The sequence below is a fragment of the Oncorhynchus masou genome, chromosome 28 (genome assembly GCF_036934945.1).
Source record: "Oncorhynchus masou masou isolate Uvic2021 chromosome 28, UVic_Omas_1.1, whole genome shotgun sequence".
In the NCBI taxonomy this organism is placed as follows: Eukaryota; Metazoa; Chordata; class Actinopteri; order Salmoniformes; family Salmonidae; genus Oncorhynchus; species Oncorhynchus masou.
The window spans coordinates 32,119,821-32,145,164 of NC_088239.1; the positions used below are offsets into that span (position 1 = coordinate 32,119,821).

The 25,344-nt window shown below is 45.4% G+C and overlaps 1 protein-coding gene across 1 annotated transcript in view; it reads right to left on the reverse strand.

Annotated features, from left to right (window-relative positions):
* The window catches only part of LOC135517526 (cadherin-20-like), a 126,484-nt gene extending 103,536 nt beyond the window's left edge, over positions 1-22,948 (reverse strand). The window contains exon 1 of the mRNA XM_064941916.1: positions 22,785-22,948. The gene's annotated coding sequence lies outside the window, so the exon portion shown is untranslated. The remainder of the gene's footprint in view (positions 1-22,784) is intronic.
* Positions 22,949-25,344: the final 2,396 nt, after the last annotated feature.

Sequence of the window (25,344 nt, forward strand, 5' to 3'; positions counted from 1 at the left end):
CAATTACTTTCTGTGCTGTTAGTGGGACATAATACACTTCATGATATGGGGCTATGGATGTCCAGGATGGGTGAGGGGACAGAATGCCTGATATTGTAACATTCGTCGAAATGGGTAGACCAAGGCGCAGCGTGATTTGGGTTCATCATAATTTATTTAAATGTGAACCAGCAACAAAACAATAAAGAGAAACAAACAAACAAATGTACAGCCTTGTAGGGCTCATAAGCAACAATACAGAAACAAGATCTTTCACGACTCCGAACAAAGGTGGCTCCCCTTCACGTTCGGGTGGCGCTCGGCGGTCCTCGTCGACGGCCTACTAGCTGCCACTGATTCTTTCCTCCCCCTCCTTATGTGTTTATTGAGTACACCTGTTTTGTGTTGGGTATAATTTGGGAGGCTTTATTAGTCAGCCGGCCAGCCTGGTTCTTTGTGCAGGATTAATTATTGTGACCTTCTGTTTGGTAGTAGAGGAACGTGTTTGTTCCTGGTCGTGTATTTTTGGTTGTGAGCACACTGTGTTGCGTTTTGGTGCATTAAAGAGCACAGCATTGCACTCTCTGTTTCCTGCGTCTGACTCCACACCCCACGACACCCGGAGCGTTACAAGATCCCACAAACAACAGGTGGGCAAAGGCTACCTAAATATGATCCCCAATCAGAGACGACGATAGACAGCTGCCTCTGATTGGGAATCATACAAGGCCAACATAGAAATACAAAAACTAGACTACACAGAAATAATAAACTAGAACACCCTCCAGTCATGCCCTGACCTACTCCACCATAGAAAATAAAGGCTTTCTAATGGTCAGGACGTGACAAATATGGTGTCTTGAGGTGTGTGTCACACCCTGATCTGTTTCACCTGTCTTGTGCTTGTCTCCACCCCCAACATGTGTCTCCCATTTGTCCCCATTATCTCCTGTGTATTTATACCTGCGTTTTCAGTTTGCCTGTCGCCAGTTTGTCTTGTCCTGTTAAGTCCTACCAGCGTGTTGCCGTGGTTCCTGTGCCCTAGTTTTTGGTTTTCTTAGACTTCCCAGTTCTGACCTTTCTGCTGAATGCCCGCCGTCCTGTACCTACCTGACTCTGATTTGGATGACGACCCTTTGCCTGCCTTGACTACCCTTTTGCCTGCCCCTTGTACTATAATAAACTCAGAGACTCGTACTATCTGCCTCCTGTGTCTGCATCTGGGTCTTAGCCTGAGTGCTGATAGTATGAACTGGCCATGACTGACCAAGCAGACTGGGACCAGCTCCGCAACATCGTCTCTTCCCAAGGAGCCACCATTGGAAGACACGAGGAGATACTTCAAGGTGTTACGGATTCCAGACCTTTGCGGGACACCATGACCATGCCTTCAATATATTGTTGGAGAAATTCTGTGGATTATCTATTAGGCAGCCCTCCAATACAGTAACCCCCAGACTGTCACTTACCCTGCTACCAGCGGTGCTTCTCCCCAATCTACCCCGGCTGCCCAAGAACCCCGCTTACCTTCTCTAGGAAGGTAAGCAGGGTTCTTCTCTCTCCCACCATCAGATAGCAACACCACTATCCTTACGGTGGTGGATGCTTTCCAAAGCCGTCCATTTCATTCCCCTTCCCAAGTTACTCTCAGCCAAGGAGACGGCCCAGCTCATGGTGTAGTACATCTTCCGGATCCATGGAATTCTGGTGAACATGGTCTCCGACAGCGGTCCTCAATTCTCATCCAGGTTCTGCACCCTCATTGGGTCATCGGCCAGCATGACCTCCGGTTTTAACCCCCAATCCAACAGTCAGTCGGAGTGAGCCAATCAGGACCTGGAGACAGCTCTTCGTTGCCTCGTCTCCGCCAACCCCACCACCTGGTGCCAGCAACTTGTGTAGGTGTAATACACCCTTCCCTGCTCTGCCAGTGGTCTCTCGCCTTTTGAGTGTTCCGTGGACTATCAGCTCCTCAGGTTAGCATACCCTCGGCCCAGATGTTCATCCTCCGTTGTCACCATACCTGGAACAGAGCCCCGTCCTCTCTTGTCAAGACCACCTCCAGGTATCGACGACAGTCAGACCGCCACAGGACCTTTGCTCCCCGCTATCGTCTCAGGCAGAGGGTATGGTTGTCCACTCGGGACCTGCCCCTCCGGGTGGTGTCTTTCCCCTGTTTCATCGGCCCTTTCCCCATCTCTAAATCTTAAGCCCATCCTCTGTTTGTCTTCTGTTGCCCCGCATCCTCCGTTTACATCCGACTTAAGCCCCTGTCTTCACAGCCCTTTGTCTCCTGGACCCAGCCCTCATCACTGAGCTCGGCTGCCGGCACCCGGTCAACCAGGTATGTGCCCAGGTAGGACGCCAGGTGGCGCGCCTAGAGGGGGAGGACTGTCACTCTCTGATCTGTTTTACCTGTCTTGTGCTTTTCTCCACCCCCCCCCCACCAGGTGTCTCCCATTTGTCTCCACTATCACATGTGTATTTATACCTGCGTTTTCTGTTGCCAGTTCATCCTGTCCCGTCAAGCCCTTTTGTTTTTCTTAGTCTTCTCAGTTCTGATCTTTCTGCCTATCCTGATCCTGCCCGCCATCCTGTTCCTGCCTGACTCTGACTTGGATTGCAGACCCTTTGCCTACATTGACTACCCTTTTGCCTGCCCTTTGTACTATAATAAACTCTGAGACTTGGACTATCCGCCTCCTGTGTCTGCATCTTGGTCTTAACCAGATTCCTGATGGAGAATGTGTGTGTGTGTGTATCTCTTTCCTTTTCTTTTTTTCTCTCTCTGTGTGTGTGTCCGTGCCTGTCCATGCATGTGTATGTTTACGTGCTTGTGAGCGTGTGTGTCGTCATCGATAGGAGGCCTAGTCAGGCCGTGAAGAGAGCTGTGTTTATGCAGCCTCCACCAGATGTTGATTCCTCCATGAAACAAATGACAGAAATGGCCCACATACAGCTGAGGAGACTAATTTGGAGTCAGGGATCCCAGCGGGCACCACCAATTCTTTCTCTCTCTCTCCCCCCTCTGTCCATCACTCTCTCTCCCACCTCCCCACCCCCATCACTCTATCTCTATTAACACCTATCCCCAACATAACATTGTAAAAGGAGTATTACACCATCTGGCCTCATATTATGAATTTGTACAAACTGAACTCTAATATAATAAACAGCAGAATTTAAAAGAGTACTTGTTGAATAGTGTAACGTGCTAAATTATAATTTGAGGGGCAGGGAAGGAGGAATAAGTTATACTAACTGCTGATGTATACTCTTTGGAGAAGTAATAGACTTTTATCGCACTAAACACTCAGCTATAAAAAGCCTTAGGTCCAGAATGCCAAATGTGTAAAGCTATAAACATTACAGTGACAGATTAAACTACTAAGCAAATAAAACAAGATCCTTTAGCTCAGAATGATTTTGTGTAACGTACTTGTATACAATTCTTACATGTATGAGATTCTTGTATTTGATAATTCAACATAATATGGCGAGGTCAATTGTTATTTGTAATCCCTAATCTTACTACATTTGCACACACTGTACATAGATTTTTCTATTGTGTTATCAACTGAACGTTTGTTTATCCCATGTGTAACTCTGTGTTGTTGTTTTTGTCGCACTGCTTTGCTTTATCTTGGCCAGGTCGCAGTTGTAAATGAGAACTTGTTCTCAACTGGCCTACCTGGTTAAATTAAGTTGAAATGAAAAAATAAATTAAATAAATGTGTATTCTCTGTTTATTGCTCTGATGACTGCTCAATTTGGTAATGTGCTAAATTCTTTTCAGATCCCATCCCTGTGTCACGCCCTGGTCGAAGTATATTGTGTTTGTCTTCATTTATTTGGTCAGGCCAGGGTGTGACATGGGTGTATTGTGGTGTGTTCTGTCTTGGGGTTTTTGTTAGGTATTGGGTTCGTGGCTTAGTGGGGGGTATCTAGCATAGTCTATGGCTGTCTGGAGTGGTTCTCAATCAGAGGCAGGTGTTTATAGTTGTCTCTGATTGGGACCATATTTAGGCAGCCATATTCTTTGAGTGTTTCGTGGGTGATTGTTCCTGTCTCTGTGTTTGTTGTCACCAGATAGGCTGTTTAGGTTTTCACGTTACGTTTGTTGTTTTGTATTGTTCGTGTTTTTTCATTCATTAATTTATTTGTTCATTAATTTTCATTATGTATGAAAATTACCACGCCACATTTTGGTCCGATCCTTGCTACACCTCTTCGTCAGAGGAGGAGTTAGAAGAAAACCGTAACAGAATCACCCACCACAACAGGACCAAGCGGCGTGGTAATGGACAGCAGCAACAGCGGCCAAAGACACAGGACTCTTGGACATGGGAGGAAATCCTCGACGGGAAAGGACCCTGGGCTAAACAAGGGGAGTGTAGCAGCCCCAAGGTGCAGCAGGAGAAGATGCAGCAAAAGCAGCAGCAGGAGAAGGAATGGACATGGGAGGACGAACTGAACGGTAAAGGACCCTGGGCTCAGCCTGGAGAATATTGCCGCCCCAAGGAAGAACTGGAGACAGTGAAAGCGGAGAGGCGCTGGTATGAAGAGGCAGCACGGCGACGCGGATGGAAGCCCGAGAGTCAGCCCCAAAAATGTATTGGGGGGGGCTCACAGGAAGTATGGCGAAGCCAGGTAGGAGACCTGCGTCAACTTCCTGTGGTTATCGGGGGCTAGAAAGACCGGGCAGGCACCGTGTTATGCTGTGGTGTGCACGGTGTCTCCAGTGCGGGTGCATAGCCCGGTGCGGTATATTCCAGCTCCGTGTATCGGCCGGGCTAGAGTGAGCGCGAGCCAAATGCCATGAAGCGGCTCTACGCATCTGGTCCCCAGTGCGTCTCCTAGGGCCGGATTACATGGCACCAGCCTTGCACACTGCATAGCCCAGTGCGGGCTATTCCACCTCGCCGCACTGGCAGAGCGACCGGGAGTATTCAACCAGGTAAGGTTGGGCAGGCTCGGTGCTCAAGAGCTCCAGTGCGCCTGCACGGTCCGGTCTACCCAGTACCCCCTCCACGCACCAGCCCTCCGGTGGCAGCTCCCCGCACCAGGCTTCCTGTGCGTGTCCTCGGCCCAGTACCACCAGTGCCAGCACCACGCATCAGGCCTACAGTGCGCCTCGCCTCTCCAGCGCTGTCCGAGCCTTCCTCCTCTCCTGCGCTACCAGAGTCTCCCGCCTGTTCAGCGCTACCAGAGCCTTCCTCCTCTACAGCGCTGCCGGAGTCTCCCGCCTGTTCAGCGCTGCCAGAGCCTTTCTCCTCTCCTACGCTGCCGGAGTCTCCCGCCTGTCCAACGCTGCCAGAGCCTTCCTCCTCTACAGCGCTGCCGGAGTCTCCTGCCTGTTCAGCGCAGCCAGGGCTGCCAGCCTGCATGGAGCAGCCAGAGCTGTCAGTCTGCATGGAGCAGCCAGAGCTGCCTGTCTGCATGGAGCAGCCAGAGCTGCCTGTCTGCATGGAGCAGCCAGAGCTGTCGGTCTGCATGGAGCAGCTAGAGCTGTCAGTCTGCAAGGAGCTGCCAGACTGCAAGGAGCTGCCAGTCTGCAAGGAGCTGCCAGTCTGCAAGGAGCTGCCAGTCTGCAAGGAGCTGCCAGAGCTGCCAGACTGCATGGAGCTACCAGAGCTGCCAGTCTGCAAGAAGCAGCCAGAGCTGCCAGTCTGCAAGAAGCCGCCAGAGCTGCCAGTCTGCATGGAGCATCCAGAGCCGTCAGTCAGTATGGAGCAGCCAGAGCCGCCAGTCAGCATGGAGCAGCCAGAGTCGCCAGTCAGCATGGAGCAGCCAGATCCGTCAGTCTGCCAGGATCCATCAGTCAGCCAGACTCTTCCAGATCTGTCAGTCAGCCAGATTCTTCCAGATCCGCCAGTCAGCCAGATTCTTCCAGATCCGCCAGTCAGCCAGACTCTTCCAGATCCGCCAGTCAGCCAGACTCTTCCAGATCCGCCAGTCAGCCAGACTCTTCCAGATCTGCCAGTCAGCCAGACTCTTCCTGATCAGCCAGTCTGCCAGGATCCGCCAGTCAGCCAGACTCTTCCAGATCTGCCAGTCAGCCAGGATCCGCTAGTCAGCCAGACTCTTCCAGATCCGCCAGTCAGCCAGACCCTACCAGATCCGCCAGTCAGCCAGGATCTGCCAGAACCGCCAGCCAGCCAGGATCTGCCAGATCCAATCACCTGCCTGAGCTTCCTCTCAGTGCTGAGCTTCCTCTCAGTGCTGAGCTTCCCCTCAGTCCCTGAGCTTCCCCTCAGTCCCGAGCTACCCCTCAGTCCCGAGCTGCCTCAGTCCCGAGCTGCCCCTCAATGCCGAGCTGCTCCTCAGTCCAGTGGGGTTCTGGGTGAGGACTACTAGGCCATGGTCGGCGGCGAGGGTGGACTATCCAAGGACGCGAGGAGGAGGGACTAAGAGTTTGATATAGGGGGTCCACGTCCCGGGCCGGAGCCGCCACCATGGACAGACGCCCACCCGGACCCTCCCCTATGGTTTTTGGTGTGCGTCCGGGAGTCCGCACCTTAGGGGGGGGTCTGTCACGCCCTGGTCGAAGTATATTGTGTTTGTCTTCATTTATTTGGTCAGGCCAGGGTGTGACATGGGTTTATTGTGGTGTGTTTTGTCTTGGGGTTTTTGTTAGGTATCGGGTTTGTAGCTTAGTGGGGGTATCTAGCATAGTCTATGGCTGTCTGGAGTGGTTCTCAATCAGAGGCAGGTGTTTATCGTTGTCTCTGATTGGGAACCATATTTAGGCAGCCATATTCTTTGAGTGTTTCGTGGGTGATTGTTCCTGTCTCTGTGTTTGTTGTCACCAGATAGGCTGTTTAGGTTTTCACTTTACATTTGTTGTTTTGTATTGTTCGTGCTTATTCGTTCATTAAACATGTATGAAAATTACAACGTCGCATTTTGGTCCGATCCTTGCTACACCTCTTAGTCAGAGGAGGAGTTAGAAGAAAACCGTAACACCCTGCAGCACTGTGGATAATAAACTTGATGACCACGGTTAGAATTTGTCTCTACGAACGGTATATAGTTTGTTCTGCAAACATGTCCATTTTACTTAATAACAGCTTCCCCTAACCACAGCTCCCCCCTATCCCATCAAACAGTGTGGGGAAAATGGGTCCCTGACTTACAGAAATAATTTGAGTCCTATTCATTATTCATGTAACTCCACTGTCTTCATGTTCTTCACCTTGCTCTGCAGTAAAGACTTTGTTTTGTTATTGTTGTTCAAACATTTAAAGCCAGTGCTAACAACAATTGCTCACTTGAACTCCATGGTCTATAGCAGGGTCAGGATAAAGTGTGTTTCAACCTGGAGACATGTTCAGACATGACCGCATCTACTCCAACAGGATGACACTGCACTATCAACTCCATGATCAAATGTATGAGGACATGCCATGAGGTGTTTGCTTTTGCATTATTTGATTGTAGTGTTTGTGATGTACAATAGTAGAGTAAAGCTGTGTTTTTCAACCTCATGGAGCAGGTGCTGAATAAAGTATGGTTTGTTTAAGCTGGAGAAACATGTCCATACATAGCCCTACTCCCACAGGAGGACACAAAACCATCAAATCCATCCGAAAAGGTTTCAGGCCAGGCCTGAACATGATAGCCTGGGTAGCAGACCTTGGTTATTGGATGTCGGGAGGCTCATTTTAGAGGGCACCTCTGTAGATACCACCTGTCTTATGTCTGATAATTGATTCTCATGGACAGATCTAGCAATGTACAGAGCCCATGCTGGTTTCACCCTTCCTCCCCTCTTTCTATCCCTCCATCCCCCAGCCCTTCCAACTCTGTGATTCCGTCAGATCTGTCAGATCCACTAGGCAGGTTATAGGATCTCAATGGGTGGGGTTGGAGCGGTAGGGAGGTTGTAGGTGTTGAAGGGGATCTTTTTCTCAGAGAGTGGGCTTAAGGGGGGGGGAGGCAGAGATAGATCAAAAGACCCCGCAGCGAGGGGAGCCAGAGGATAGGCCCAGGATATGTCCCAAATGGCACTCTATTCCCTACATAGTGCGCTTTTTAACCAGAGCCCTATGAGTCCAGGACAAAAGTAGTATTCTACACTATAGGGAATAGTGTGTAATTTGGAACTTAGACGCATATGCTTCCTCCCCCTATCCCATCAAACGGCGTGGGGCTCCACCAGGGATTCAGAATGGGGTGAAGGGAGAGATGGGTTCTGACATGAAGCCTGCGCTGCTGCTCCACTCCTCCCTTCTCGTCGGGATCCAACAGCTTTTTGTTTTCCACCGTGTCAGTCATTACAATCTCCCCTCTAACTATAAGTCTACTGCGTTATCGACTGGTATATTAAGAGGAGAATATGAAAGAATCCAGAAATAGAAAGAGAATATGAAAGAAAAATGGTTTTAAGGAGAAAGTTAGAAACTGTCCAGTAGAGTTTCTTCTACCCGAAACAACATCCTATACTGAACTTCTTTCTATGTCGGTGTTTGTTCATATATGGAGTGTTACAATATATTATGGCTGGGTAGAGAAAGGTTTGGAAATATCCCTCTGATTTCCTTTATGACAGTACAATATTTCAACTTCACCCACTGTTGTAGATTATGTGGTTGAGCAGTGTAGGTTGCGTGTGTGTGCATTTTTCATGTATTTATCCTTTATTTAACTAGATAAGTCATTTAAGAACAAATTCTATTTACATTGACGGCCTACCCCGGCCGAACCCTAACCCGGACGACGCTGGCCCAATTGAGCGCAACCCTATGGGACATTAAATCACGGTCGTTTGTGATACAGCCTGGAATCAAACCAGGGTCTGTAGTCACGCCTCTAGCACAGAGATGCAGTGCCTTAGACCGCTGTGCCACTCGGGAGCCCAAACATGCACGTGTGTGTGTGGCCTGCGTGTGTGTGCGCTTGAGTGTCTGTCTATGGCAAGCCATAACGGTACCCCACTGCTCTGCAACTGAGAGCTCATCCTTTTATCCCCTGCATGTGACTGTGGCAGGCTGCCAGAGGCCCCTATCATTTAACACAGTACACCTGTTGGGGTGGAACTGATACTCACTGATAATGGATTGGAGTTCAAAGAGGAGGCTGCTCACAGGAAACTTTTCCAGAGGTCAAATTTCAGAAGCAATCTTGTGAATCTAAACACGCATACACTTAGGGGGCACAGACAGTGACATGCACACGTACGGGCGTGTACGTGCGTAGGCACACAAACACACACACACAAACACACACTCCCGCGGAAGGCATGGCATGCAGCTCTAAAAGTTGTTAGACCTGGAGACAGTCCAAAGGAGAGAGAGAGAAAAAATGAGAGAGAGCAAGCAAGCAATCGAGTGAGAGAGAGAGAGAAAGCCTTTAATGCTGTGAGGTAGGAGAGAGTACAGGGACCTAATGGGTCTGTGTGACAGATTTATGACATCTCATCCCTCCATTTCTACAACAGAAAAAAAGTTGACTTGAGGGCTCCGACTCCACAGAGAAAGAGTGATTCATTTTCCACTACCATGAGGTGAGAGTAGTAGATGGTTTAATATTGGGTTATTTCTATGAGTGGGGAGGAGAGTAATAAAATGTAATCACTTTCAAACAGGACCAAGGGCAAACCGTACTCCCTCATGCAGGCCTGATTATTACATTGGCCTCGGCTGAAGGTCTATTGGCTGTTTATGTACGTGTGGGCCCAATAGACAGATAGTTAAATATACATTGTCTGAATGGTAAGAAATTGTGATTACACTTTCGTTACAGTTGAGTTTCTTTTTATAAATATTAAAATAATATATGAGACTATAACTCAATTGATATGGTAGCTGAAAATCCAAAGAAAACCCAGAATTGTTTTTTTGAGATCCCCATGCTCTTTCAATGGAACGCTATGGGTCCTATGCAATTCAAGCTCACAGATTGCAATTCCTATGGCTTCCACTAGATGTCAACAGTCTTCGTTCATCGTTTCAGGCTTGTTTCTTCCAAAACTAGGAAGAATTTTGAGTTTCGGTACCAGGAGTCACTGTTGGAAATCAGTCTGTGGGCACACAACGAAGAGGACGCGCACTTGATAATTTTACTTTGCTATTGAAAATACTTCTTTCCGTTTGAAATATGCTAGTTTATTTACATTTTAGGGTACCTGAGGATTACACTTTTTGGGATATAAAGAAGGATTTTATCCAACAAAACGACCATGCATGTTATAGCTGGGACCCTTGGGATTGCAAACAGAGGAAGACGTTCAAATAGTAAGTGATTATTTAATCGCTATTTGGGATTTTATGAAGCCTGTGCTGGTTGAAAAATATGTTGATGTGGGGTGCTGTCCTCAAACAATTGCATGGTATGCTTTCTCTGTAAAGCCTATTATAAAATGGACAATGCAGTTAGATTAACAAGAATTTAAACTTTTAACCAATATAAGATACTTGTATGTTCATAAATGTTTAATATTACGATTATTTATTTGAATTGCCCCCTCCAATTTCACTGGATGTTGTCGACAGGTGTCCTGCTGACTTGACGCCCAGCCCTAACTACACTAGTACAGGTGTATTGTATTAACAGGCCACTGTTGAAGAGGGATTGTCCAGTCAGCTAGAGAACTGAATGCTGTAGAGTACAGTCTTGGAAAAAAGTGTTAATTGGGGTTCTTTATAGAACCCTTTTATCTAAGAGTGTAATATCTTGTTTAACAGCTAGACAGCACTCCAGACCTTAGTTTACTGTAAATAGTAGGCATGTGTGTTTTCTTTCACATAGTTTTAGCTGTGTTTGATAGAGCTTCCCTGCATGGTGCACAATGGAAGCAATGGCATATTCCCAAAGTGCAAACCCCGCCCATCTGGCATTGAAGGAAGCCTCAATCAAACACTTAAAGTATTTGAAATAGAACAAATGCTATTTGAACCCAGGTGTGTTGTGCCGTTGGATTGTATTACATTTGCATTATGTGGTCATGCATGCACGAACGCACACGCACACAGATGCATATCATTAAAGCTGTCATTTCATCTCCCCTTGCGCACATTGAAAACTAATGAACTGAAAACTGAGGCATTCAACAATTAACATGAGCTTTGGTATGCCACGAAGCACCCTCTCGCCCCAGACGCACACACTCACGCAGCCGTACGTCCCAGCCCTGTCCTGTCTGACCTGATGTGAGCTCTTAACAGAAAGACAGCCCACAGCTCCAGCACATCTCTCTCTAATCAACTTCATTAGGAAATTGATTTCTGCATGTGGCCTCACATGTTTGAAATATCCTCCTCAGGAGCCTTCTCTCCGTGAAAGTCGGAATGAGAGAGAAGAAAAAAAGCTCGGGCGAATCAATTTAAGTTAATTTCAGTCTTCGTAGAAGTGTTGCTGTCTATTACTTTTAAGCGACTGTCATTTTGAATAGATTCATTGCCTGAGAGCAAGACATGAAAAAAAAGAAAGAGAAAACATGATTGCTTTCATAATCCCAAGAGGGGATGAAATAATTCAGTGTCTCAGGTTAGAGAGTTGCAGAAAGAAGTGGAGTATATAGATGCAGTAGATTCATCAGAAACCAAAGGTTCAGCCCAAAATCCTTAAAACCCAAGGTTGTTGAGATCTGTTAGTGTTGTGTTGCATGCTTTAATTCATGTCATTACAAACCATCTACCTTAAAAACATCTTCCAACAAGCACATCTGCTGGCATTGCAGAGTAACCCCTTTTATAAGAGTGATACAGAGAAGTGAGCTGACAGGTGAGGAGTCTACATGCTATAGTTCTGACGCTTGACACGTTGACATATACTGTAGCTTTGTTTATTGACACTTGGCGTCCTATAGCTAAAGCCTTAGAGAATACATTAATAAGCTTGAGAGAAAGTTGGTTAAGTCATAGTATCTCCATTAAGTAGCATCACAGTGAAAGATGAGTCAAATGTATTTGAAAGAACAATGGTTCTGCTGTGATAGGAGTAACAGCACTGCATGTAGAGAGTACTGGTTATGCTGCCTAGACATTTCAGGACATAAAAGTATCAGGGGAAACATTTATAAACGATATGTACATACAAAATATACCCCAAAATATGCGTGCGCAAGTTTTCCAGCAAATGTTGGCATTTATGAAAAACTGAACTTAATGTTCTTAGCTCCACACAAACTGTAGACCATGCACATGTTTTCTGGTGGTTGAAGTACTGTATTGCAAGCAGGCAAGTAAGTATTTAGTGCAAATTGTGGATAAGATGACACGCTTATTCATAAAATGTAGCCATTTGCCATTAGTGAGAAGAGCAAAAATCTATGAGTTTTATTTTTGGAATCTAAAAATATTTGACATAGAAATCCTATTTATTTGACATAGAAATCCTATTGATTTTATTTTAATAGCCATTGCAGAATAAATTCCTTACCTTTGATGAGTTTATATTAAAGTAGACGTCCTACAAATTACCATGCACATCTGTAATTTGTTTGGGTCTAGTTGCCCAATCAAAATAGATAGGCTATGTATTTCAAGTTTTGCTGTATGCGATCCTATTGGTAGCATGGTTTATAATACACAGGTGAATTTAGCAGGTGAACAGAGAGTTGATATGTTACATTGAAGTATGTATGTTACCACTGTAAATACAAAAAAATACACAAATAATTGTAGCCTAGACAATGTTTCAGAATTCATGGGCAGTCAAGCAAATTTAGGTTGGGGGAGAAGTCAACGCAAAATCTTATTGAATTCAAATGTTAAGCTGACAGTGTCACGCCCTGGTCTATATTTATTATGTTATCTTCATTTATTGGGTCAGGCCAGGGTGTGACATGGGTTTATTTGTAGAGTGTTTCGTCTTGGGGTTGTGTGGGGTGTATAGATTAGTCTATGGCTGCCTGAGGCAGTTCTCAATCAGAGTCAGGTGATTATCGTTGTCTCTGATTGGGAACCATATTTAGGTAGCCTGGGTTTCACTGTGTGTTTGTGGGTGATTGTTCCTGTCTCTGTGTTTGTTGCACCAGATAGGGGCTGTTTCGGTTTTCGACATTTGTTGTTTTGTATTGTTCGTGTTCTTCATCATTAAAGATGTCTCTAACGAACCACGTTGCATTTTGGTCCGATCCTTGTTCCACCTCTTCGTCAGAGGAGGAGATGGAAGAAACCCATACAGAATCACCCACCACAAACGGACCAAGCAACGTGTCAACAGGCAGGAGTCACAGGAGAAGCAACAAAGGCAGCAACAGCGATCACAGGACTTCTGGACTTGGGAGGAGATATTGGACGGAAAAGGACCCTGGGCACAGCCTGGAGAATATCGCCGTCCCAAGGAAGAACTGGAGGCGGTGAAAGCGGAGAGGCGCTGGTATTAAGAGGCAGCGCGGCGACGCGGTTGGAAGCCCGAGAGTCAGCCCCAACAATTTCTTGAGGGGAGGCTCACAGGGAGTATGGCTACGCCAGGTAGGAGACCTGCGCAAACTCCCTGTGCTTACCGGGGGGCTAGAGAGACCGGGCAGGCACCGTGTTATGCTGTGGTGCGCACGGTGTCTCCAGTGCGGGTGCATAGCCCGGTGCGTTCTATTCCAGCTCCGCGTATCGGCCGGGCTCGATTGAGCGTCGAGCCAAATGCCATGAAGCCGGCTCTATGCATCTGGTCCCCAGTGCGTCTCCTTGGGCCAGCTTACATGGCACCAGCCTTACGCTCGTTATCCCCGTTTCGCCTGCATAACCCAGTGCGGGCTATTCCACCATGCCGCACTGGCAGAGCGACAGGGAGTATTCAACCAGGTAAGGTTGGGCAGGCTCGGTGCTCAAGAGCTCTAGTGCGCCTGCACGGTCCGGTCTACCCAGTACCCCAGCCCTCCGGTGGCAGCTCCCCGCACCAGGCTTCCTGTGCGTGTCCTCGGCCCAGTACCACCAGTGCCAGCACCACGCGTCAGACCTACTGTGCGCCTCGCCTCTCCAGCGCTGCCGGAGCCTTCCTCCTCTCCTGTGCTGCTGGAGCCTCCCGCCTGTTTAGCGCTGCCAGAGCCTTCCGCCTCTACAGCGTTGCCGGGATCTCCTGCACGTTTAGCGTAGCCAGAGCTGCCAGTCTGCATGGAGCAGCCAGAGCTGTCAGTCTGCATAGAGCAGCCAGAGCTGTCAGTCTGCATGGAGCAGCCAGAGCTGCCAGTCGGCTTGGAGCAGCCAGAGCTGCCAGTCTGCTTGGAGCAGCCAGAGCTGTCAGTCTGCATGGAGCTGCCAGTCTGCATGGAGCTACCAGTCTGCATGGAGCTGCCAGTCTGCAAGGAGCTGTCAGTCTGCAAGGAGCTGTCAGTCTGCAAGGAGCTGTCAGTCTGCAAGGAGCTGCAAGTCTGCAAGGAGCTGTCAGTCTGCAAGGAGCTGCCAGTCTGCAAGGAGCTGCCAGAGCTGTTAGTCTGCATGGAGCAGCCAGAGCCCCCAGTCAGCATGAAGCAGCCAGAGCTGCCTGTCAGCGTGGAGCAGCCAGAGCAGTCAGTCTGCCAGGATCCGCCATTCAGCCAGACTCTTCCAGGTCTGTCAGTCAGCCAGACTCTTCCAGATCTGCCAGTCAGCCAGACTCTTCCAGATCTGCCAGTCAGCCAGACTCTTCCAGATCTGCCAGTCAGCCAGACTCTTCCAGATCTGCCCGTCAGCCAGACTCTTCCAGATCTGCCCGTCAGCCAGACTCTTCCAGATCTGCCAGTCAGCCAGACTCTTCCAGATCTGCCAGACTCTTCCAGAACTGCAAGACTCTTCCAGATCTGCCAGTCAACCAGACTTTTCCAGATCTGCCAGTCAACCAGACTCTTCCAGATCTGCTAGTCAACCAGACTCTTCCAGATCCGCCAGTCAGCAAGGATCTGCCAGAACTGCCAGCCAGCCAGGATCTGCCGGATTCAACTCCCTGGCTGGGCTTATTCTCAGTGGTGGGCTTCCTCTCAGTGCTGGGCTTCCTCTGTCCCGAGCTGCCTCTCTGTCCCGAGCTGCCCCTCTGTCCGGAGCTGCCCCTCAGTCCAGTGGGGTTTTGGGTGAGGACTACTAGGCCATGGTCGGCGGCGAGGGTGGACAATCCTAGGACGCGAGGAGGGGGGACTAAGACATTCATAGAGTGGGTTCCACATCCCGAGCCGGAGCCGCCACCATGGACAGACGCCCACCCGGACCCTCCCTATTGTTTTGATGTGCGTCCGGGAGTCCGCACCTTAGGGGGGGGGTTCTGTCACGCCCTGGTCTATATTTATTATGTTATCTTCATTTATTGGGTCAGGCCAGGGTGTGACATGGGTTTATTTGTAGAGTGTTTCGTCTTCTTCATCATTAAAGATGTCTCTAACGAACCACGTTGCATTTTGGTCCGATCCTTGTTCCACCTCTTCGTCAGAGGAGGAGATGGAAGAAACCCGTTACAGACAGGTCCTCAACAATGAGCCATTGTTTTGTCTTTCAAAATTCTCTGCCTCTAACCCTATTACAGGGGCTGAGTCACTGGCTTACTGGGGCTCTCTCATGCCGTCCCTGGAAGGGGTGCATCACCTGAGTGGGTTGATTCACTGATGTGGTCATCCTGTCTGGGTTGGCGCCCCCCCTTGGGTTGTGCCATGGCGGAGATCTTTGTGGGCTATACTCAGCTTTGTCTCAGGATGGTAAGTTGGTGGTTGAAGATATCCCTCTAGTGGTGTGGGGGCTGTGCTTTGGCAAAGTGGGTGGGGTTATATCCTTCCTGTTTGGCCCTGTCCGGGGGGTGTCCTCGGATGGGGCCACAGTGTCTCCTCACCCCTCCTGTCTCAGCCTCCAGTATTTATGCTGCAGTAATTTATGTGTCGGGGGCTGGGGTCAGTTTGTTATATCTGGAGTACTTCTCCTGTCCAATTCGGTGTCCTGTGTGAATCTAAGAGTGCGTTCTCTAATTCTCTCCTTCTCTCTCTCCTTCTCTCTCTCGGAGGACCTGAGCCCTAGGACCATGCCCCAGAACTACCTGACATGATGACTCCTTGCTGTCCCCAGTCCACCTGGCCGTGCTGCTGCTCCAGTTTCAACTGTTCTGCCTTATTATTATTCGACCATGCTGGTCATTTATGAACATTTGAACATCTTGGCCATGTTCTGTTATAATCTCCACCCAGCACAGCCGGAAGAGGACTGGCCACCCCACATATGCTCCCTCTAATTCTCTTTCTAGCCTGGTTCCTCTCTATGTTTCTTCCTAGGTTTTGGCCTTTCTAGGGAGTTTTTCCTAACCACCGAGCTTCTACACCCGCATTGCTTGCTGTTTGGGGTTTTAGGCTGGGTTTCTGTACAGCACTTTGAGACATCAGCTGATGTACGAAGGGCTATATAAATAAATTTGATTTGATTTGATTTGAAATTGTTTTGATTTTGTCTGTGAACTTGAGTCATGTGTGCGGTCATGGAGGGGAGATGCTGCACATGCACAATAAAGTTTTAGTCTTGTCTGAGTTCATTCAGTAGCACACAATCTACATTTCTCAATGTGTGTGTGTGTGTGTCTTTGTGTTTTTTGTGGTGTGTAAATAATTTTATAACTGCCGGGTCAAAAATGACCCTAAAACAATCTTTGTACCCTGGTGGTGTACTGCTTTGATGGAAATATGAACAAAGGCAATCTTTCACTTGGGGTCACTCTAGGAAAAGTCATATAATTTCAAGTTGAAAAAATATAATTTAGTGTTTGGAAAATGCGCTTGTTATTTTATGCAGATTTTAGAATATTTGCATGAAAATCTGTCGCAAATTGGATGGAAACCTAACTAATGATGTAATTTTTTTCAGAAATCTCCCATTTGGCATGTCTCTTGTGACGCAATTCACAACAGCACTGACGGATTTGTTGACTTGACCACTGCGTTTTGAACAACCCTAGCTAGATGAAAGGAAAAACATACAAGTATATTTGCCATAGATGAATTGTGTAAACTTATAATTATATTTGCTGACACCCTACAGTCAAGTATTGGCACCAGTAGAGTAGCTATATAGCAATGTAAACCACACCCTTCTGTGAACATGCCTTATCCAATGTTGGTTACAAGTCAGTACTGATTTAAATTAGGGAAGAGAATATCATGTTCCCATTGGTGTATTAAAATGAGCATTTGGGTGATATCACCCAATCCCCTTAATAATCCCGACTCCCGAATCCAAGTGTTTGACATGGGGGAGGGACCAGTAACTTTATTATCACACTTTTTCAATGTAAATCATCATACTTTGATCTGGTTTCATCCAAATATCAAATTGAATGAAAAATATAATTGTATCTGTTCATAACCTTTAAACACACCACAGTCATAGCAATTAAAAAGATGTTACCTTTACCGATACGGTTGTTGTAGTTAAGTGGGCTACTTACAGGTTTACTTTTGTATTAGAAAATACATGTATTCTCATTAATGGTAACAAAATGCATGACTTGTACTTCAGGCCAGTGAAGTACAAATTACACAAAAGATATTGAAACTATTGAATGACGTATATCAAATACATGCGTGCGTAGTACATCTGCAACAGTTTACTAACAACTGTTCTTCCAGTAATGCACTGTACATTCTAGAAATACAGCATGTTGCTGTATTCAGGTTTTGTGTTTAAGTCAATGTCCTGTACATCTACAGCAAATTACTGGCTACTGTGTTGCCAGTAATTTACTGTAAAACCTACAGGACATTTTTTACAGTGTGTGAAACACAAATGTAGTGCTTTCTGATGATCAAAGACTCTCATGTGTACACTACCAGCCTATGAGTGATTAACAGAGAGCTTTTCCACCAGCCTAAAACAATGCCAACAGGAATCTTACACACACACACACACACACACACACACACACACACACACACACACACACACACACACACACACACACACACACACACAATAAAAAAACTATGCCAACAGAGATCTTTCAGCATGCCACGCTCAAAGGAGCTGTATGTCTGGTACCCCATAAAACACTAGGCGCAGGACTCCTGCATTCATTCAATTAAGAATTTACAGCACTATTGATTTCCACACAATCAAAGTACGTCAGAATTCTGCAAACACGATGCGGAGCAGTTTTCATTAGCCTTCAAGCTCTACCTGAGAGGATAAAGCCATTGGTCAGCAACATGAAGAGATGATGGAGAGATGATGACGGACAACTTGCAGAGAAACTCAACACTTTTTACTTCTCAGTGTTTTGTCCTCAGCCCACAATGCCTTTCCTTTCCTCTTCACCAAAACCCAATCTCTTTCACTGTCTTCCCCGTCCTCTCCTCCAACTGCCTCTGCCCTCCTCTCCTCCACTGCCTCCTTTCCTCCACCCTTCTCTTGATGGTTATTTATCATAGATGCACTGTACTGTAACTATTCCCCTCTTAATTGTTCTGTTATTGCACATTTCTATTCTCTTTGATTTCTTGCCTTATAAATTAACCCTCCTGCTGTGTTCCGGTCGAATTGCACCAATTTAATTAAATTTTTCTCTGAAAAATGTAGTTCATTTAATCTGATTGCCATAAGGTTCCATGACTTTGTCCACACAGGGCATCTGAACACACCAAATACATTTAGATGATTTTCATAAGGTTTTGGGCATTTTATTTAACTTTTGTACATCAATGGTGTTCCCGGTCAAAAATGACCTTTCATTAGAAATGAATGGGTGAGTCTACAATTAGTTTATAAAATTGAGTTCAGGCACATGCTCATTCATCAGATGGACACACTTCCTCTCCCAGACCCCCACATGCATGTGTGTTTGAGCACATACACCTCACTCCCCTTCTCAGCTTTCCCGCGGGAACCTCTCCCCAATAGAATCTTTCCCCCAACGGGAACCACACCTGTTGGCATTCTCACAAACAATCGCAACATTGTTTAAGTAATATATATATATAACTTTTCTCGCAGCTCTCATATATATAGATTTTTTGAGGCCTTGCTCACAATTCATTCTGTGGCAGCACAATGACCAAACGATATACTGCATGTGATGCTCTTGATAGTGACACTGGTGAGGAGGAGAGAGTCCTTGTTAAAATGTAACACACAATAGTCTGTGATAAATAGCACAATGTTTGTTATAGTCAAAATAATCCATACATTATGCTTTCTTTACTAAAAAAACGAGGCCATGAATAGCAAATAGAAGTTCAAAACTTGTAATGTTCACAAGAACTTAAGTTGATGAAACGATCTAACAACAACGTTAGGTGATATTATATGTATTATTATGGATTTATAATCAGCTACAATGGGGAGGTCATTTTGGACCGGGAAAACAGAATTGATTAACATGAAACAAACACAACAGGAGGGTTAACCGTAGGTGGCTGATAACTGTGGGCCGGATTTACCTAAGAAAATGCCAAGATTAAAATTCAGTTTGTTGTGCATTCTAGGAGGGGAAACAGTATTCAGTAGCTCAGAGTTTGTCGTTGCATTTGCATCAGATCAACCTGCCTTTGTGTTGCTGTTTTTCTATCCCACTTTTTCTACCATCACTCACAGCTTTCACGTTAAACCTCTCTCCATACCCACATATAAAAATACTATAGCATACAATGGTAGAATTCACTGTAGTGTTTTTGCTGATTTTACTGTTGCATTCACTGCAGTATTTTTGTGGGCTGTAGTTAGTATTTACTTTAGTGTTATGGACATGACTGTAGAATTATGTCATATTTACAGTTTACATACTGTACAAAAAAACGGTTGTATAATTAGTGTAGTGTTTTTGCGTACTGTAGGGTACTGTAGTATTTACTGTAGTGTTTTTGCAGATATTAATGTGCTATTTACTATAGTGTTTTTGCTTTTATTATAATTCAGTGGGGTTTTCTCCTTGAGGAAAACTACTGGACAAAATACTCAAAGAGCAAAAAACAACATACTGTATGGTCTACACTTGGCATGTACAGATAACTGCCAAAATAAAGGAAATACCAATACCAAAGTGTCTTGGGGCGTTGTGCAACCACGAGCCGCAAGAACAGCTTCTATGCACCTCGGCATAGATTCTACACTCTTAGAAAAAAAAGTGCTATCTAGAACCTAAAGGGGTTATTCGGCTGTCCTCATAGGAGAACCCTCTAGAGAACCCCTTTGGGTTCCAGGCAGAACCCTTTTCCCAGAGTGTTCTGCCTGGAACCAAAAGGGGTTCTACTTGGAACCCAAGGGAGTTCTCCCATGGGGACAGCGAAAGAACCCTTTTAGAACCCTTTTTTTCTAAGACTGTACAAGTGTCTGGAGCTTTATTTGGAGGGATGTGATGCCATTCTTCCATGTGAAATTCCATCATTTGGTGTTTTGTTAACGGTGGTGGAAAACGCTGTCTCAGACCCAAAGTCTCTGAGATCTTTTCTTGTAACCATGGTAGCCAAAATAATGGGCAACAGGGCATTTTTATACATCATGCTAAGTATGAGGGATGTTAATTATATAATTAACTCAGAAACCACACCTGTGAGGAAGCACCTGCTTTGTATACTTTGTATCCCTCGTTTACTCAAGTGTTTCCTTTATTTTGGCAGTTACATGCTGTGGCGTAAAGTACCTTGAAGCACTACTTTTGTTGTTTTTTGGGGGTATCTGTTCTTTACTTTTTGACAAGTTACTTTTACTCCACTGCATTCCAAAATAAAATATTTTACATTTTACATTTTTCCTGACACCCAAAGGTGCTCATTAGATTTCAAATGCTCTGATAGGACAGCAATATGGTCCAATTCATACACCTGCCAATATAATGCGCTGTCATACCTACTGCCTTTGATCTGGCGGACTCACTAAACACAAATAGTGTGTTTGTAAATTATTTCTGAGTGTTGGTGTGGGCCCATGTCTGTCCGACAAATTAAAAAACAAGAAAATCTGTCCATCGGGTTTTCTCAATATAGAGAATTTGATTTAATTTAATTTCACTCAAGTATGACAATTGGTCACTTTTCCACCATTGTACTTAAGCACATTTCAAACCAGATACTTTTAGACATGTAGTAATTTACTATTAAGGTATTTTTTTTACTTTTAATCAAGTGTGACAATTGAGTACATTTTCCACCACTGGTTACTTGTAGGTTTCTCACTAGGTGGCACAAATTAGGCTGTGGGGGAGCAAAAAGGGCAGGGTATATGCAAATGAAATACTGTAGTATATACTATAGTAATTACTGTAGTGTTTGCTGTACTGTTTTGGTGGTCTATAGTATATTGTACTATTTACTATAGTATTATACAGTATACTACACAAATTGTATAGTAAGTACCTCACATGATCAAGGGATAATACAGTGTGTAGTATAGTATTATACAGTGTAGTACAGTAATGCAAGCGGAGGAAATGGCACAGCAGCCATTTTGGGAGGGAGTGTGGATGACCACACACCATAGCAGTCAAACTAGAAATCGATCAGCTTAATTTGAGATACTGTACTGTAGTACTGTACTGTAGTATTTTTCATGTGCGAAGCTGGTGTTAATTGTTAAAAACTGTTTCCTGAAAAAAAATAATGATAGGAGTGTCCTTTGACTCTGAGCTCCCGAGTGGGTCAGCGATCTAAGGCATTGCATCTCAGTGCTGGAAGCATCACTACAGAACCTGGTTTGATTCCAGGCTGTATCACAACCGGCCATGATTGGGGCTCCCATAGAGTGGCGCATAATTGGCCCAGTGTCATCTGGGTTAGGGTCTGGCTGGGGTAGGCCGTCATTGTAAATAAGAATTTGTTGTTAACTGACTTGCCTAGTTAAATAAAGGCAACAAAAAAAATGTATAAAGAACGGGATGGGGTGGGAGAGAGGAAATGAGCAAGAGTGAAAAATTAAAATTGAAGAAGTGAGAGAGAGACTTAGAAAGAGATAGAAGGGTGGTGGTGGTGTGGCCTTGAGAGCATACATGTAGCTGCTTAATTAATTCGGTCACAGCGCCCTATAATGAAACCTTTATTCAGGGGGAATGAGGGGGGATGGCAGGGGGCTTGGCAGAGAAGAGAGCGGTTGTGTTTCGTAGAGAGGGTGAAAAATAAAAATCCCAGTGTCCACAGTTGGCTTTCCCTCATGTCAGCTGCCTTGGTTACAGAGTTAGCTGCCAGCAAGCTCCAGCACTGCAGCTCAGTCCCACTCTCCCTCTTCTTTTTCTCTGGCTACCTCTCTCTCTCTCTCTCTCTCTCTCTCTCTCTCTCTCTCTCTCTCTCTCTCTATCTCTCTCTCTCTCTCTCTCTCTCTCTCTCTCTCTCTCCTATCCCTCTGTCCCCAACACCTCTCTTCTCTCTCTGTCTGTCTGTCTGTCTGTCTGTCTGTCTGTCTCTTTCTCTCTGTCTCTCTCTCTCTCTTGGCTCCAACATATTATGGTTTTTTCCCTAGTAGACAGGATCTCATTCAAAAAACAACAGTATTCTATGACCCTCCCTCCTGCCACAGCACCATTCTTTTAAAATCTCTCTTTTCTCTCCCGGCTCATTACATGTGACACAATCAGTCACATTGACAACAACACTAGCATCAACATCACTCCACACAAACAGAGAATAAAGTATTCACAAATACAGTATAAAGCTAATATTGTACGTTGATACTACCATGTGTCTGATAGAGCTTCCCAACTTAATAGGTAATAAAATAAAATAAAAACTCAATTGTATTTGGTAGCTTTTTTTGTTCCATACAGTTCGAAATGTGCTATTGTTGCATTTGATGTATGTCAATGTTAGCATACAATTCAAAAATTGGTGAGTTTAAGGAACAGTTTTGTTATTTTCACTGGTCGAGCATCAATGAAAAATTGCTTTTTTGTTGCTTGTTTACATTTCACCAGATACATCTGCAACAAATAAAGACTATTCCTACCTGGTGTTGCACACCACAGCCCCTCCAGTACTGGATGAGTCTTCAGAAGTTAACTTATTTTTTCTCCTTCTCTGTCGTTCCATTCATTTACATTCTTCTTTTGTCTGCCTATCTATTTGTCTGGAGTTCTTCTTTCAAAACGTGGGCTTCCCGCTTATCGCACAGCTCTGGTGAAAGGTCTGGTGCATTCAGAAGAAGAAGAAGTGAGTGAAGAGGATAGAGGAGACGGATGGAAAGAATAAGTCTGACACCATGTGATCAGCTCAGCTCCCTGCTCTACCTCTGCGCTCCTGCCTGCTCTCTCTCTCTCTCTCTCTCTCTCCTCTTAGAGCTGCACTGAACGAACAACCAAGTCCAGAGGGTCCCTCTCTCTCACGCCACCTTCGTCCTATGCTGTGCTGCTGCTGCTGCTCCAGCCAGCTCTCTCTTTCTCTCTCCATTTCTCCCTCTCTCTATCTCTATCCCTACTCCAGCCACATGCATATTCAGATAAATGCACCTGAAATACACTGTACTAACCCAATGGTGTCAGATATCACCCCATCATTCTCATTTGCTTTCTAACTATTGCTCTCTGTGTGTGTTTTACTGGAATGCTGCAACCCTACATTCAGGCCTGATGTGGCCTATAAAGCATGAGTTTCAGGTCTCTATATTAGGGTAAGGCTAGGACTCAAAATAAGACCTTAAGAGATGTGTAATGTATTGCCATAAGACAGAAAACGAACACATTCAACAATGTCTCTGTCACTAACAAATACAGTCATGGGTGGTAACTCTACATTTCACTCAAAAAGGCAAGGCACGTTGGGAAATTATATTGAATGCATGGCTTAATGGGGGAGTAAAAATGATTGATACAACACTGATACTAACACCAATCTGGAACCCCTAGAGCAGGGGTCTCAAACTCATTCTACGGAGGTCCGAGTGTCTGCGGGTCTTTGATTTATCCTTTCACGTAGCCCTTTCCTGAAATCAAATGGCCAAATCTCCCTCTAGTGGAATGTTATTAATATTTTTTATAATTTCATGATTAATAATCATTATTTAAAAAACTGCTGAAAATCCAGTGTTTCTTTATCACATGCTTGTGTTATATTTCAGTTTTCTGTGATGTATGTAAAGTGTAATATTGGGATGCAAACTCAAAACTGAATACATTTCATGTCACGCGGGACTCGGTGTGTGTGCAGGAATCAGACGCAGAGAGAGAGTAACGGAGGAAAGTGATTTACTATTGCACACCAAACTGACAAGCCCAATACAATACAGGGCGCAGGACACTATACCAGACAACCCAAAACCACAGGGTGTCCAGTATAGAAAATAAAATACACCACGACCTAATATGTACACACGTAACAAAAGACAATCCCGCACAAAACAAGGGCGGGTCAAACTACTACATATAGGGAAGCTAGTTAAACCAAAATACACACAGGTGAAACTAAGACAAAAACCAACAGACAAACGAAAAAGGGATTGGTAGCGGCTAGTAGGATGGTGACGACGACCGCCGAGCACCGCCGAACAGGCAGGGGAGCCAACTTCGGCGGAAGTCGTGACATTTCAACTCTATATCTGACATGGTACAGAAGTGTCTTCTTTTTTATAAGCCCATAACCATGTGCATAACTAGGTTTCCATCCAACCATTTAATGCAGATTAATTAACTAACACATGAAAAAGTCACAACTGGGCTGATGATGTCGCGACTTCTGCCGAAGTCGTTGCCTCTCCTTGTTCGGGCGGTGCTCGGCGTTCGACGTCACCGGTCTTCTAGCCATCATTGATCCTTTTTTCATTTTCCATTGGTTTTGTCTTGTCTTCCCACACACCTGTTTTCAATTCCATTCATTACCTGTTGTGTATATAACCCTCTGTTTCCCCACATGTCTTTGTCAGAGATTGTTTTATTGTCAGTGTAGTGTGTTTGTTGTATAGATGCGCGTCGGGTCCTTGTACCCATGTTTGTTTGTTATGTACATTTAGTGTTATGGAGCATACTCTGTGGACTTTATTAAAAGACTCCATTTTACACTCCATTTGACTCTCCTGCGCCTGACTTCCCTGCCACCTATTACACCTATGCATGACAGAATCTCTGACCAAATATGAAGTCAGCAGGAAAGGACACTATGCCCATGGACTTGGTGGAACGCGTTCAAGAACAAGCGAGGGAGCTTGACGTTATCAGCTCCGTCATGGATCACATTGTAATGAAAAAAGGATCAATGATGGCTAGAAGACCGGTCAAGGAGAAACGCTCACTAACAGGTGTGTATACAATTTGAGAGAGATCAGCTTTTTGTCCATATGGTACATTATTGGGATCTTTGATTTCAGCTCATAAACATGGGACCAACACTTTGCATGTTGCGTTTTATATTTTTGTTTAGTGTAGAAATAATATCTCTCTTATCCATAATAATATCATAATGTCGGTAGCCTACCCGCACTGTATCTGAGAGATTCTGGCTAGAGCGCACATGCCAAGAGTGGGCACATTTGCTATATAACGCAACAGTTTTTGTGACAAAACCATCAGTAGAGTTGA